At 38.1% G+C, this 15,264-nt stretch overlaps 1 non-coding gene across 1 annotated transcript; it reads right to left on the reverse strand.

Moving 5' to 3' along the window:
• Positions 1–712: 712 nt before the first annotated feature.
• LOC114232278 (U1 spliceosomal RNA) lies at positions 713–873 on the reverse strand. The gene has a single exon (XR_003618317.2). It is a non-coding gene; the product is annotated as a U1 spliceosomal RNA (small nuclear RNA).
• Positions 874–15,264: the final 14,391 nt, after the last annotated feature.

Raw genomic sequence — 15,264 nt, forward strand, 5'->3', positions numbered from 1 at the left:
CCTTTTGATTACTTGTCCTGTTTAAATGCCAGGATCTCCATGGATGAAGCAACCAGCAGTGTTTTGTTGATTTCTTCACATATGTTATGCTTGCATTTCAATAATCAATGGTATATCTTATGACAATGACCAGAATTCTCATTATTTTCCAAATTGTATACGAAATAATGTGAATTTAAAGGAATGTAAATAGTGCAATCTGAAAAACAAAACAAATGAGCAAACAAACAAACCAAAACATTTTTTTGCTGACTCTTTATGTCTATTTCTCAACTCTGAAAATAATTTTTAAAAATAAACCAACTATATTCTCTGCTTTGGGTTGATTGTATCCCAGGGGGGGAAAAAAAAAGATATGTTGAAGGCCTCATTCCCATTAACTCAAAATGTGAACTTATTTGGAAATACATTCTTTGCAGATTTAACCAAGTTAAGATGAGGTAAACAGGATGGACCCTGATCTAAACTGACTAGTGTCCCTATATGTACAGATTTTTAAAAAAGACAGATGTAGACAGACACACAGAGAGGGAAGATGATGTGAAGATGGCTATTGATGACAGAGGCCGAGATGGGACTTCCGTAGCTGCCAGCCAAGGAACACCAAGGATTGGTAGTTACCCCAGAAGCTAGGAAGAGGCATGGAAGGATTCTACCTAGAATTTCAAAGGAAGTTTGGTTCTGCCAAAAATCTTTTTTTTTTTTTTTTAATCAGGGGAGAGCGCGAACGCAGTCCCCCACTACCACAAATTTTGCAGTCGAGTTTCCCACATTTGGGGAAATCGCAGGGGTCAGCACATCCGGAGTGCAAAGGATAAGCCTCGCCCTGGGAAAACCACCGTGATCATGGCCTCTCCCCTGCCAGGTAAGTAATGTTCTGCCAAAATCTTGATTTCAGACTTCCAGCTTCCGAAACTGTGAGACACCCCATTTCTGTGTTTTAAGCCACCCCGTTTGTGTAACTTTGCTATGGCAGTCTTAGCGAATGAACACCCTCTCTGCACTGTGTTTGAGGCCAGCCACTGCAGCATCAGGTGAGACAGCTGTCTGCTGGACAGCGAGTATTGCCTCCCACGGTTGGAGAGATGGGAGACGCAGTGCACTGAGTTAGTTTGATGCCATGAACTTGACTCTGTGTGTGGGAACCGAATAGGTGGGAGAAGAGAGGAGTCCTCTCTCCGTGATGATGGGCATTTCATGAGGAAGGATACAGTGACTCTTCCTCTTTAGATAGGATACAATTTTAAAGACAGCATTAACATTATTTTCTAAATTATTTATTGTTTTAGGAACCAAAACCAAATGTCATGTGATTATTTAAAAAAGTGTTTTTGATATCCAATCACATAGGCAATGGCAACAGTTTCTTCACAAAGCTAGCAATCAGATTATTTTAAAAACTATGAGGTTTGCAAATCACCAGGGACCAAACCGAATTCTGTTTGTTTAATATAATGTTCTTGCCAATAATCCATTTGTTTAAAGAGATCAAGTAAGTCGAGAAAGCAGGGGAAAAGCTCAGTAATGTCACCACTAAGCTTGTCATTATTTTATAACTAAGACTTACGCTTCAAGAACAAAACACTACATATGAAGTAGAAAGTACCATTTTCGTTGTGAGGAACATACTGTAATGTTCCTTTAAAAAGTCTCACTATCTTAGAAGACTAATCTGTCTTTGTGGCATTGCAAGGATGTTTGAGAATGACTTGAAGGTTTCCATTGCTTAAATGTCTTATAAATATATATGTGATGGCCATATAAGTTATCTTGATTAAATAGTATACATTACTCAAAATCTCCTATATATGAATAGAGATTATATTTAGAGTGATCAGTACTAGCATTTTATAATTCCTAATGAGGCTCTAGCAACTGCTAAACTTAACATTTTTAAAATCATCTCATATCTACCTTGTACATAAGAATTTACAAGTCTTTTTGTATTCAAAGATTTTGAACCATTGATTTGTACTATGTGAATATTTAAAGATTCATCAGAACCAGAAATCACACATAATAGATTTTCTCATGATGCAAATTGAAAACATCATAAATAAGGTGTTTTCTTTTGGAAAATATAGCCTAATGTGTGTGTGGGGGGGAGCATTTTCAAATAACCTACTCCAAATTTATTAAAAATGAGCATTGCTCTTATCACAACATAAACATTTCTGAAATCAATAATTTTAAGGAAATTCCTACTTAAATCAATGTGGATTTCAGTAGAACTTCTCTAAAATGAGCCAACAATATTCTTAAATAATGAACCTCAATTTTAGCTACATAAAGAAAGAAAGCAATCATATGGACTTAGACTTTCCACCAAAAAAAATGAAAATATGTTCGATGCATATGAAAAAAATGTACTATAAGAAACTCCCTCCCAAGTTTAGAGCCCCCAAAATAACCTTATTGATTTGCCTTGGGACAATGTCCTTCTAATACCAGGTTTCATTTCATTGCATGGATGTCCTTTGAAGTCAATTAAACTTGGGCAGGGCACTCCCAAGACTGCAAGCACTTTCATAGCTGAAGGCAACAACTGTTTGACAGGGTGACATGGAGATCAGACTCCTGATGTGGAGCACTATTTTCACCTTCAAGCATGTGGGAACTCTAAAGTAAGGGTAATTATTTGATACTTAAAATTGAGCTGTTTCAGGGCTTTGGAGAATAAGTATACAAATTCAGCTGAGCTTTTCTTAACTTTTTTTTCAGTTTAGGTCTACAGAGCTTCATTCTTTTTCCAGCTGCCAGTCCTCTCAAAAACACTCGGCCTTGTCCACCAGAGTGAATACATGACAGATCTGAGAACAGATAAAAGCAATTTCAATAATCAGAAATACAGTTAATGCCTAAAACATCATAGCCTACAGATGCATCACAATGTAAATGTAATGTGGGTCAAGGGGGTCCATTTATCAAGATGAGAAATTTTAGGTATTTGAAAAAAATCTTTGTGTGGTACTCGATTATTACCATTTGACAACTTTATAAATCCAGTGATGAGATTAAACTAGTAATTAAGAATAGCCTTTGTCACAGCATGGTCATTATGCTGCTTATATGCAAATATAAACAACCTTATTGTTGGAAAGAGTATTTTTTAAGCATTCACCCAGATCCACAAACATAAAATTCACAATTAAATAATAATTAAAGGTTAAAAAGAAAAGAAAAAAAACACCTTAGTTTTTATGTATAAACTTCTCGATGACATGTAGTTGAATAAAATATAAAGGTATGAAGGCATTAATTTAATAGTTTGATTGCCCTAAATTTCAAAGAAACAAAAAATATCATTGTTTCCATTTATTTATAGAAAATAGTACTTATCTATTTTCTTTAACAGTAGGTACTATCTTTCCATTTCCCTCGTGAAGTGAAAAATACAGATAGCAAGCTGCATATTCACTTTGGCTAATAGTGTAACTTTGCTCATACTGTTTCTTTTCTCTGAGGCAATGCTATTAGCTATCCTATGCTAAAATTAGGCTTAAAAGCAAATTTTAAAAATAATTACCTTGGAACTGGAAATCTTAAGATCTATTAGAGAATACTCCATTAATAAATTTACATATTGTTATAGGAATAGTTGTTTTTCTTCCTGCTTATATTAATAAGAAATACAGTAAAATTCTCAGGAGCCTGCAGATGCATCACAATGTAAATGTAATATTTTATTTTAACTTTAAAATCATTTATAGGAAACAGTTCAGGGCTCAAAGATGTCTGCTAATTTGTGATCCCATGTTTATTATTATTGCCCTTATTTTTTTCCCCCAACATTGAAAAATGTGACCAATTCATCTAGCCCAAGCTATTTTAGCAGATTTCCTACATATTATAAGTGCAATTCATTCCACATCCCAGTTGGAAGAAAATAAATAGAATGTTGGCAATTCAAAGTAAATATTTGAGAACATTCAGATGTGATATCAGAAAACACCTTTATTTAAAGAAAAAACACACATAAGATTCATTTATATTGAAGCTCTTCCCTTACTGAGCACCAAGTTCCCACATCTCCTGCTGCTGCAAATACACCATCACCTTGTTTTAAGATGATTTTCACAACTTCTTAACTGGTCTCCCTGCTTCTACCCTTACATCCGAAATCCTGTCTCCACAGGGTGACCATTATAAAACAATTCAACTCATGCTATTTCCCAGCATGAAACAGTCCAATGGTGTTTCAAACTCGTTATAAGCATGGTATAATCGCAGACATTCCTGGACCACTGCTCCCATGCTCCCTGTGCTCCAGAAACAGGCTTCTTTTCTCTCTCCTGCCCATGGTCTTGGCATTCTCACTGGTTTCCCTGGCTCCCTCTGTGGCCAACTCCGCTTACCATTTGGTTCTCAACCCTTAGGCCACTTCCTCACCTTCTCTCTCTACCCAAATAAAGCACATTACTTACCCAATCTGTTATTTTCCTATAATCCCCTTTATTCCAGAAATGTTTACTCTCTGAAACTAATTTATAATTTGGTACATAAAACAAGAGCATTCCCCCCTGCCCCTGTCTCCTAGAAAAGCATATAAGAATATTAAATGTTCAATATGCATTTGACATATGAATACAAAATAGAAAGACAGATAACCTGTCCATATAGAGCTTATTGTTTAGAAGACTCACAACCAAAGGTCCAGATAAAGTGCCGTGTAAGTTTTCAGAAATAGGTAATTACATCCAGAGAAGACTGTATGAATCACACACTCAAGCCTCTAAAATTGTGGTCTTAGGACCTTGAGCTTTTTAGGTGAATGAAGTTCAAGAGTGGAAACAGGTCATTGTGCTACAGTGGAAAGCACCTGCATAGGAGTCTAAAATAATAGTTTTTCTAATTCCACCACACTCTAACTGTAGGAGCATGGGTGACCCTTTTTACTTATTTGACCTCTGTGTTCTTTGCTGTAAATTGGAAGAATAATTCCAGGGTGCTATGAAGATTAACCTGAGGTAATGTATATATGCATAGCTGTATAGATGATGGATGGGCCCCAAGGGGAGAGGCTATGATCCCCACACTCCTTGGCAGAATACCAATGACTTTTTGCATTTAATTTATTTCTGATCATAAAATAACATTTTTATTATAAACAGAAAATAAAAAGGAAAGTATAGAAAATTATAAAAAAGTAAAATATGTCATCCAAAATTCTACTATTCAAATAAATTATATGATTGGAATTTATTTCTTTCTAGTCTTTTCTGCATTCTATTATAATATTTGAGATCATCCTATATAATAAAAGGCTAATATGCAAATTGTCCCCTCAACCAGGAATTCGACTGGAGGTTCAACCAGCAGGTGGGCCGGCTGGCCAACCTCCTATGTCCCCTCCCCCTTTGGCCCGGTCCAATCGGCCCTGATAGGAGTAGGCCAGCTGGACCCCACCCATGCATGAATTCGTGCACCAGGCCTCTAGTACAGCATAAGTAGTTTTGTATCAATTTTCTTTACTTAGGTATATTCATATAGATATTTCAATAGCTAATTTTTTACAATAATATTAATGGTCAGCTTATTGGTTTATGGGTCTTTACATACTTATGTGAGAGCTGAATTCCTAGCTTTGTGATAAGCACAATTAAATCAATGCTCGAAGCTCAAGAAATGAAGACTCAATCAATTTCCCAAAGAATAGTAACATATATCATATCATCAACACACCAGCATTTGAGAAAAAGGTGCCTTTCAGGCCCTGCTCAGACAGCAAATGTGTGCTGATGTGATTTGAGCCTGAAATCATTCAACAAGCTCTGCTTATAATATAGCTTCACTGGCTAGGGGCCTAAAATTAGCCACCTCAAGACTTTAATGAGTTAATTTAAATGTTACCTACTCAAGTAGTTTGGTCTGCTCTCAGCTTTGAATTAAATACTATATCATCCTAAGGTTAAAAAATACTATGTCACCCAAATAGCATTGGATTTTTAGCAAGTCTTAAAACATGCTGAGTAAATACTATGCAGCTGAAAAAAGAAAGAACTCTTACCATTTGCAACAGCATGGATGGACCTGGAGAGTATTATGCTAAGCAAAATAAGCCAGTCAGAGAAAGGTAAGTATCACATGATCTCACTCTAATGAACAAATAAACTGGTGAACAAAATAGATCCAGAGACTTCCTGAGCTTCCTTGATCTGTAGATTGGTGTCTGTTATTACTTTTGAAAATCTCTCACTAATTATCATATCAAACATATTTTCTCTTTTTTATTTTTCTGGTCTTCTAATTCTGAGTCTGTTAAAAAAATTTGAAATAGCCTTACAGTTATTTATGATAATTGCTTTGTCTCTTCAGACTGTTTTATCTTGTCTTTCAACATGCCTTATAATATTTATGTTGAAAGCTGGACATGTCTTAGCTAACAAGAAATTAGGTAAATAGGCACTAATTGTGAGGATTTGCTAATATGGCTGGGATTTGGGCTATACTTAATTTTCACTAAAACAGTAGGTACCAGATATTTTGTATTCCTCTAGTGTTTTTTATTTCAAATCCCATTTTGATTTTGGGTTTCTCTATATACTACTCCTCAGGAAGAGTCTGTTTCTTACAGATCTTTAAGCTATAATACACTGCTATTATATTGCAGCCCTGTTGGCATTGTGGTAATGGGTAGAGCACAGAAAGCATTCTAATGTCTTAAGGTTGTATATCAGTCTTTAAGTAAGTGGGCCTGTGTCCCTGGTCTGAGATGTTTTTCTCCAGTAGTTTAGCATTTTCCTCACCTTCTTGGCAAGAGGAAGGATAAAGGACTCTAGAGTTAGGAGAATACTTTTACCTCAGCTAAGATACAGCTCTGACGAAGTCTGTTCCCCTGGAGAATAGAAATATGTTATGAAGAACTTGATATATTTCACAATAGCTACTTTTCCCTTCCTACTACTAGAGCCATGAGGAGATCTTTCTTGGTTATTCACCTGGTGGGATTTCTGGAGATAAAAACTCATTAAAGTTTTAAGCTCCTTCTAATATTGTAGCTCCCACAAATTTCACACTCTCATACTAGTCTACACTCAGCAAATTTAAGTCAGCAGCATATTAATGGAATAGGTATATTGGAATAGGGTGATTTTTGCTGTCCTTTACTTATCAAAAATAATTTGTCTTCTTTTTTTTGTTTAAATTTATCATTCACATTGAACTTTGAATAAAAACACAAGTATATTTAGATTTTAAACTTTCTCATATACCATTAGAACATATAAATATTTTCCTTTGCTATTTTAAATTATAGTCACATATTATATTATACTAGTAGCCCGTTTGCACGAAGATTCGTGCAATAGACCTTCATTCACCTGGCTGCCTGCACCAGTTTTCTGCCGGCACCGGGGACCCAGGCCTTGGCTGTGGCCACCGCCTTCTACCTTCTTTCAGGGTCCCGGTGCCTGCAGAAAACTGGTGCAGGTGAAAACTGCACCCCAGCGTCCCTGCGACCCGATGGCAGAAGCGAGCCGATCCCCCAGGTCGGCTCGCTCCTGCGATCGGAGCACGCACCCGGCTGGCGCCCAAGGCCCGGAAAGCCCCGGGCGGCTTCCCGGGCCTTGGGCCCCGCCGCACCCCAGCGTCCCTGCGACCCGATTGCAGGAGCCGGTTCGGCTGGCTCCTGTGATGGGAGCAGGTGCTTCCCTGCAACAGTTTCCTGGTGGGCGTGGTTGATGGGTGTGGCTTGGTTGGTGGGCGTGGCTTGAGCGTAGCGAAGGTGCGGTCAATTTGCATATTTGTCTATTATAAGGTAAGATAGCATATATTTTTTACTTAATATTGTTCCTTCAGGAATAGGAGATGCCAGTAAGATGATATTTTCTCTGTTGCTATATCTTGCTCCTAAGATTACCCAAAACACTTTGTCTATAAATATTGTAACTAGGCTTCATTTATGAATAATACGCTTGTATAGAAGAAGTAATGTGGAAAACACAACTATTTTTCCACTGACTAGACCAAGATAATTGATAATCAACACATGAAAGTCTTTAGGGTTATTTTGCAACTTTTTTTATTATCCAATTCCATAACTAACTGTTTATAAAACAAATTGGCTTCTACATTATATCTATATTCAGTTTTACATTTTAAAAAATTAATGATCTGAGTCAATTGTGAAATTGAATTCAGTTGAGTCAATGCTGTAAAAAACAGACTTTCTTCTCCTGTATTTAAGAGCATGATAGAATGGTATATTAAAATATTGAGTCTTATTGAAATACAAATAATTAAACACTTAAGTTAGTATTTTTGGATGGATATATGAATAATCATTATATTGATCTTTTAAATTTTCTACAGAATTAAAATTTTCAAAACAAAAAGGGTCTTGAGGTGGGTCAATTAGCCATGGGGCTAGATTGGCCTACTCTGGTATATAAGCACCATGGCTTCCTATACCTGGTCAACAAACTAAGTGAGTATATTATTCATCTCTAGATCAAACACTCTACAGCAGGGTCTGAGCCTCCTGTCTCTTGCTGATTGCCCTAAGTTCTGATTGCAGAATTAGTGATGTAGATTCTGGGAGACATAGATTTGTCCATGGTAATCACAGTTGAGGTTCTGCCTTTGGGCTGAATATGTTGATGCTGAATAGTGAGGCTAAAACTATTTGAAATGTTATTTCCTGGCCTTCTGAAATACAAATAATGATACTAGAATTTAGCCAAATGCCACTAATACAACTTCTCTGCCTACAAGTTATATTGGCAATTGGTTTTCATAGATAAGATGACATCACCCAAAATGTCACTCTGGTGAGCAAGCCAAGCCAATGACCCTCTTCTTATAGGATATAAAACCAAACAATATAACAGCCTATATTTTAAATTACACCAGCATGGTGTATCCTAAAGGACTCTCAGAAAACAAAGTGTAAGAATGATAAGCAGGATTCAAGCATCCAAGGACTTTAATTGATTTCCAACATTCATTTAAATATAGAATTGTCACTAATTTTATATTTTTCCCACAAAGCGCTATTGAGCATCTATTGTATTCTGCACACTAGTTTAGTTCATTAATAGCAAAATATCACTGTTTTCATAAACGTTAGAATCTATTAAGAGTGAAGGGTAATAAAAAACTAAGTGAGTATATTATTAGAAGTATAAAAAAGGGAAAAGACAGAAATGAGAGTTGAGTGACATTAGGATTAGAAAAGGTATGGAATTTTTAATATAGGGTCAGGGAAAATCTAATTAAGAAAATGACATTTTTATTGTTTACAAAAAACACTTATATAAAACTATTGTCCAGGCAAAGGTGCTTTTCAAATACTAACTTATTTACTCCCCTTGACCTTAAAAAGTCGATTTTTTTTTACCAATAAAAATTAGTTTATTTGGGAATAGCAAAGAATTGCAATTTGTGACAAGTAAGCTATAGCAAAAACCATAAGCAAGTCAAACAAAGGAGAGGAACATTATTTTATGGAGAAAAAGAAGGAGGTAAAAGGGGTTATTTGTTTTGAAGAAAAGTCCATTGGAAAAAAGAGAGTTCAGGGAGATGATGGTTTCTCACTGGCTGAGTTGCTAGGGTAGGCAGTTTCTTATAGAAAATGCAATGCACGCCTTTCCTGTTGGGACCTATGACTGATGATTCTTTGCTGTGATGAATCTGCTATTGAGGTCCGTAATTGACAATTCTTCCTATAATTGATATTAAGTGGCACTGTGTGAGAGCGCCCCCTTCTGGCCTCCTCACTCCATTTTAGTGCTGTTTCCTTTACCAGTTATCAAAATCCTCATAACAATGCTGTGAAATAGGTACTATTAGCCCCATGATGTAGAATATGAAACAGAAAGGAAATTTGACAACTTGCTTAATATCTGCAAAGCTGGAAAATAGCAGAGCCATCTCCTCAAGGCAGGTAGCCTGCCTCTTGGCTCCATGCTCTTGGCTATCATACCTTTGCTTCTCTTCTTTGAACAAAGATGTAAAGAAGGTAAAGAGGGTGAGGGAAAGACATGTCAATATTTGCAGGAAATGTATTCTAAACATAGAGAAGAGACAGGGCCTAAATTGCTTAGAAAACAGCCTGGACTCCAGCATGGCTAGTATAGAATTCAGACAAAGGAAGGGTAACAGAAGTGGAGGTATGATTGTTCTTGGGCAGTAGATCACATAAACATTTCACTTTTACTCTGAGGAAGATAGGCAACCAGTGAAGAATTCAGAACAGTAACAACACATCATGTCCTATCTCAATGTGGCTACTGTGCTGAGACCATAGACAGTAGAAAAGAAAAAAAATTGGAGTGGAGAATCTAGTCCTTAGATTTTTGCAATGATAGTGGTAAGAGATTATTGCTCCTTCAATCAGGTAAAATGTTGGAGGTAATAAATACTGATCAGATGCTGATATACTTTAAGTCGGGCCACTATAAATTTTTTGCTGATTAGATATGGGGTGTAAAAACAGGATGCCATCAAGGATATTGACCTGAATAACCAGAAGGGTAAAGTTGGCATTAATTGAGAAGGCAAGGTAAATAGATGGAGACAGCTTTGGACATGTTAAATTTGATGCCTATTTGACATCTAAGCTGAGATGTCAGTTTGTCAACTGGATGTATGAGTCTGATTCAGAGAGGAGATCCACACTGGAGATGTGAGTTTGGGATCATCGGTGTACAGTTAGAATTTAAAGGCATGGAACTAGATGGAATAATCAAAGTAGCAACTGTGGAGAAAGGAGAGGAAAGGGTTCCAGGACTGAGGGAGGGTTGATAGGTGAGTGTTTTTTGTTTTTGTTTTTTAATACTAGATATTAGATGTAATGTAGGGAAATCAATAACGGAGCAGAAGCTAAATGTTTCTTTCTATAATCCCTTGATATTAACACATATAGAAAATGCTGGCATGTATAAATTGCATAACATAGAAGATTTCACACAATCAAAATGCATTTGAACTTCATCTGGCTACAGTTTACATCTTCTCAGAATTCTAGATTATCAAAATTGATATCATTGGAATACTTTGTTTCACTGGACATCCATAAATGGCCCTCCTTTAAAGGTTCCTCGGATAAAGATTGATCGACAAAAAAATGGCTGTGTTGCTATAAGTGACTTAAAAATGGGCCAATAAGATAATGCTTATATTTATCATTAAGAGAAAGGGAGCAAGATGGCAGGAGAATGAAGGAAGGACAGAAAAATGGGTGGCTCACAGCAGCCAAATTTGTTGGGTGTGTATTTAAAAATGAAATAGCCCTGGCCATTGTGGCTCAGTTGGTTGAGCATTGTGCCGTGCACAAAGAGATTGCCAGTTCGATTCCTGGTCAGTGCACCTACCAGGGTTGTGGGCTCCATCCCCAGTAGGGGACATGCAGAAGGCAGCCCATCAATGTTTCTCTCTCGTCAATGTTTCCCTCTCTCCCTCTCCTTTTCTTTCTCTCTAAAATCAATAAAAGGCTTTAAAATATGAAATAGTAAATTTTACAAGGAGTACCTGCATTCCTTAATAACCCATTCCCCAATCATGTGAGTTATAATCACAGCAAAATTATACTTTCAGAGAATCTGATATTGGGAAATAGCTAACAGTCTTTGGTATTTAACAGATCCATGAAATGAAGGCTCTGTTAGAGTTGATTTTGCAAAGGAATTTGACTTCTGAAGCCCATGACAAGCAGATGGATTCTGGGAAGGAATTAGGGTCTGCTGGTAGGGGGGAGATGGGTTGTTTCATTAATAAAATGTGAACAGCAGGAGGATGTTAATGAATAGACACCCCAGAACTTGCATACAAAATTAATTCCATGGGGGGAAAAAACTTGAATATGTTAACCAGCAGAGGTATTTTACAAAAGGAAATTACAAAATGAGTGACAAATTCATTACTTAGACCCATGCAATTTTAACAAAATATTAGTTTATGTTACTTTCAGTATAACATTGTATTTTTCCAACTTGTGATCTAAAGGTAAATACAAAATGTAACTAATTAACATTACTTAGTAATTAGAATATTGATCTCAACATTAAGGAATTTGTGACATTGATTTATTTAGATAACATTTTCTTCTCATTTTATTGAATGAAAAATATTAATTCTTTAAAAATTTAAGCTTAATTTTGTCACACAATTTTGTTTATGTGACCAAGGTAACATTAATATTTTTTAAAAAGTTAAAATTATAGACAAACTGAAAAGGAACATTAAAATGATCATAAACCCATTATCCAGAGATTATCACTGGTAACTCACTCTCCTCCCTTTTCTTTTGAGTAAAACACTGATTTCCATGCATCACCTAATATTAATCTCAGGGAGTGCTACAAATATCTGGGGACACCAAAGTATGTCAAACAAAATGGGATTAATAATCAGTGCAGTGGCAAAGTGCAAAGCCTCTTTTCCTTTCAAGGTTCTATTTTTATTTTTCATTTTTTTTATTTTTTTGCAGTCCACTGAGGGTAAGGCATGTCCAGGCAGCAGCTGCATTGTACAAGTAGCTCTCTTGGTATGTCTCACCATTTACCATTATAGTTTCGCATTTGCAGTTAGTGAGGTACAGTGTCAGGAGTTCTCTGCACATTCCGCAGTCCTTGGGGGGTCTCCAGTTGGTGGGCTGCTCCGCTCGTCCCTGCAGGAGAAGCAGCCATGCAGAGCCACTCCCGTGATGTATGGTGCAATGCCATATGTGGCCATCGGCCCGAGATTGCCATGCATCCCCTGACATCCTAATGCAGGAAGTAGGAGCTTCCTTGGATGAGTGACATTCAATTATCCAAGAAAGAAATTCTTAAAGGACCACATGATATAAAGATAAATCACCTCGCTGACAGCTTCATTACAAAGCTGACATGTGGAGAAGAGGAGCAGCCCACTGGGCTGAAGGTACCTCTCAGCCACTCCCTGGGTATGTAGCCAGGAGGTCTGGAAGAGGCAGTGCCTCAGCAGATGATTTGGGCAGGCCCAGGAGTCACATCCTAAGAGGATTAGATTTTCTCCACCACACCAAGGACTGGGTTTCTGATGTCGATTACTCACTAAATAACCTTGACAAGTAAATGTAATAATGATTAGTATGAGATAGCTTCTGACTAGCCTATCCAAAGCTACTCCCTCCTTCTAGCACCCGACTTCTCACCATTAATCTAGGATAAATATAAGTCTCTCCTGTACTTTTTACTCTTCACCTGGCACAATCTATGATTACCTTACTTTTGTTGTTAATCCTCACTGGAGGTTATTTTTTCCCATTGATTTTAGAGACAGTGGAAGGAAGGTGGGGGGGAGTGAAGAGAGGAGAGAGAGAGAGAAATATCAATGTGAGAGACCACATCAATTGGTTCCTTCCCCACTCTCCCCAACCAGGCGGGGAACCTGCAAAGGAATCAAGCCCGGGACCCTTTGGTCCTCAGGTCAATACTCTAACCATTAGACACACCAGCCAGGGCTCTACCTTACTTCTGTGTTATCTCTATCCACTAGCACAGTGGTCAGCAAACTCATTAGTCAACAGAGCCAAATATCAACAGTACAAAGATTGAAATTTCTTTTGAGAGCCAAATTTTTTAAACTTAAACTTCTTCTAACACCACTTCTTCAGAATAGACTCGCCCAGGCCATGGTATTTTGTGGAAGAGCCACACTCAAGGGGCCAAAGAGCCGCATGTGGCTCCCGAGCTGCGGTTTGCCGACCACGGCACTAGCACAGTGCCTGGCACTTGGTAGACATTGACTGAATGAATAAATACATGAATGAGTCCTATATAATAAAAGCCTAATATGCTAAGTGTCCAGTTGTCCAGTCGCCCATTCAACCAATCAAAGCGTAATATGCTAATGATATGCTAAGGCTGCTCAACTGCTTGCTATGACATGCATTGATCACCAGGGGGCAGATGCTCTGACCAGTAGGTTAGCTTGCTTCTGGGGTCCGGCCGATCTGGACTGAGCGAGATGGGCTGGACGTGCCCTGGAGCCCTCCTATGGTCCCTCCCTAGCTGACCAACCTCCTGTGTCCCTCTCCAGTCCTGATCGTGCACCAGTGGGGTCCCTTGGCCTGGCCTGTGCCCTCTGGCAATCCGGGATCCCACAGGTGATGTTGGAGAGCCAGTTTTGGCCCAATCCTGCTCAACACAGTAGCTGCCCCCTGGTGGTCAGTGCGCTCCCACAGGGGGAATTCCACTCAGCCAAAAGCCAGGCTCATGGCTGGCAAGTGAAGAGGTGGTGGCAGGAACCTCTCCCGCCTCTGCAGCAACCCTAAGGATGTCCGACTGCTGGTTTAGGACATCCCCCGAGGACTCCCAGACTGCAAGAGGGCACAGCCTGGGCTGAGAGACCCCCCCCCACCCTAGTGCACGAATTTCGTGCACCAGGCCCCTAGTTAAAGTATGATTACAGACTGCCTGCCCCATATAAAAGGGTGTACTCTGCTTTCCCTCCACTGTGATCCCAGAGGAAAAAGTCAGAACTTTGGCTTATACTATGCATCCCCAAACCCCACTCCAACTATTTCCACACATTGACCTGGCATTACCAAGAAAGAGGGCTAAGTAAAGCTATTTATTTTCTCAAAGAAAGGGATACTAACAGTATTAAAATCATTGGGTTATTGTGAGGTTGAAATTAGATAATGCAAATAAAGCACTAAGCACTATGCCCGCACATAATAAGAGTTCTGTTAACACTCACTATTTGCCTGTTGGCTAGGCTCATGGCCACAATAATGAACCTCTCCCAGTGTCTGGGAGAAAGATATCATTTGGGTGGTGGTCAGAAAGGCAGAACATTTTAGGAGCTGTTTGCTTCATAGTCATTCTGTGATGTATGCACCTACCTCAGAAGGACAGGCCAAAGAAGAAAACTCCAAAAATGCTACCTGCTAGTTGTGGAACCATCACTAAATTATAGAATATTTGAATTAAAAGAGGCTTTAATAATAAGTCTAGCCTCCATTTCATGTTCTCGCTGCAACATCCACAGCAAAGGGTACTCAGCTCCCATAGCCACTGGTGACAAACCTGTTCCCCAATATATTCGGGAGAGAGATCCATAGGGAGGAATAATACCAAGTTGCCTGTATTATATCTTGTTGGTTTAGACACTATAAATTCAACACTGCATGTCACAATGCACAGACTGCCATGAATGGCTTCCTTTAAATTTCGGAAATAATCTTATTCTCATTTTGATTCCAGTAATAGGAGATATAATGAAAATGTCAAGAGAGGTTACTAAAGGATTTAGGAGCATTTTCAATTCCTGTGTTGCATTTTTAATAGCTACATTAAA

Source organism: Eptesicus fuscus, chromosome 2 (assembly GCF_027574615.1).
Source record: "Eptesicus fuscus isolate TK198812 chromosome 2, DD_ASM_mEF_20220401, whole genome shotgun sequence".
Lineage (NCBI taxonomy): Eukaryota > Metazoa > Chordata > Mammalia > Chiroptera > Vespertilionidae > Eptesicus > Eptesicus fuscus.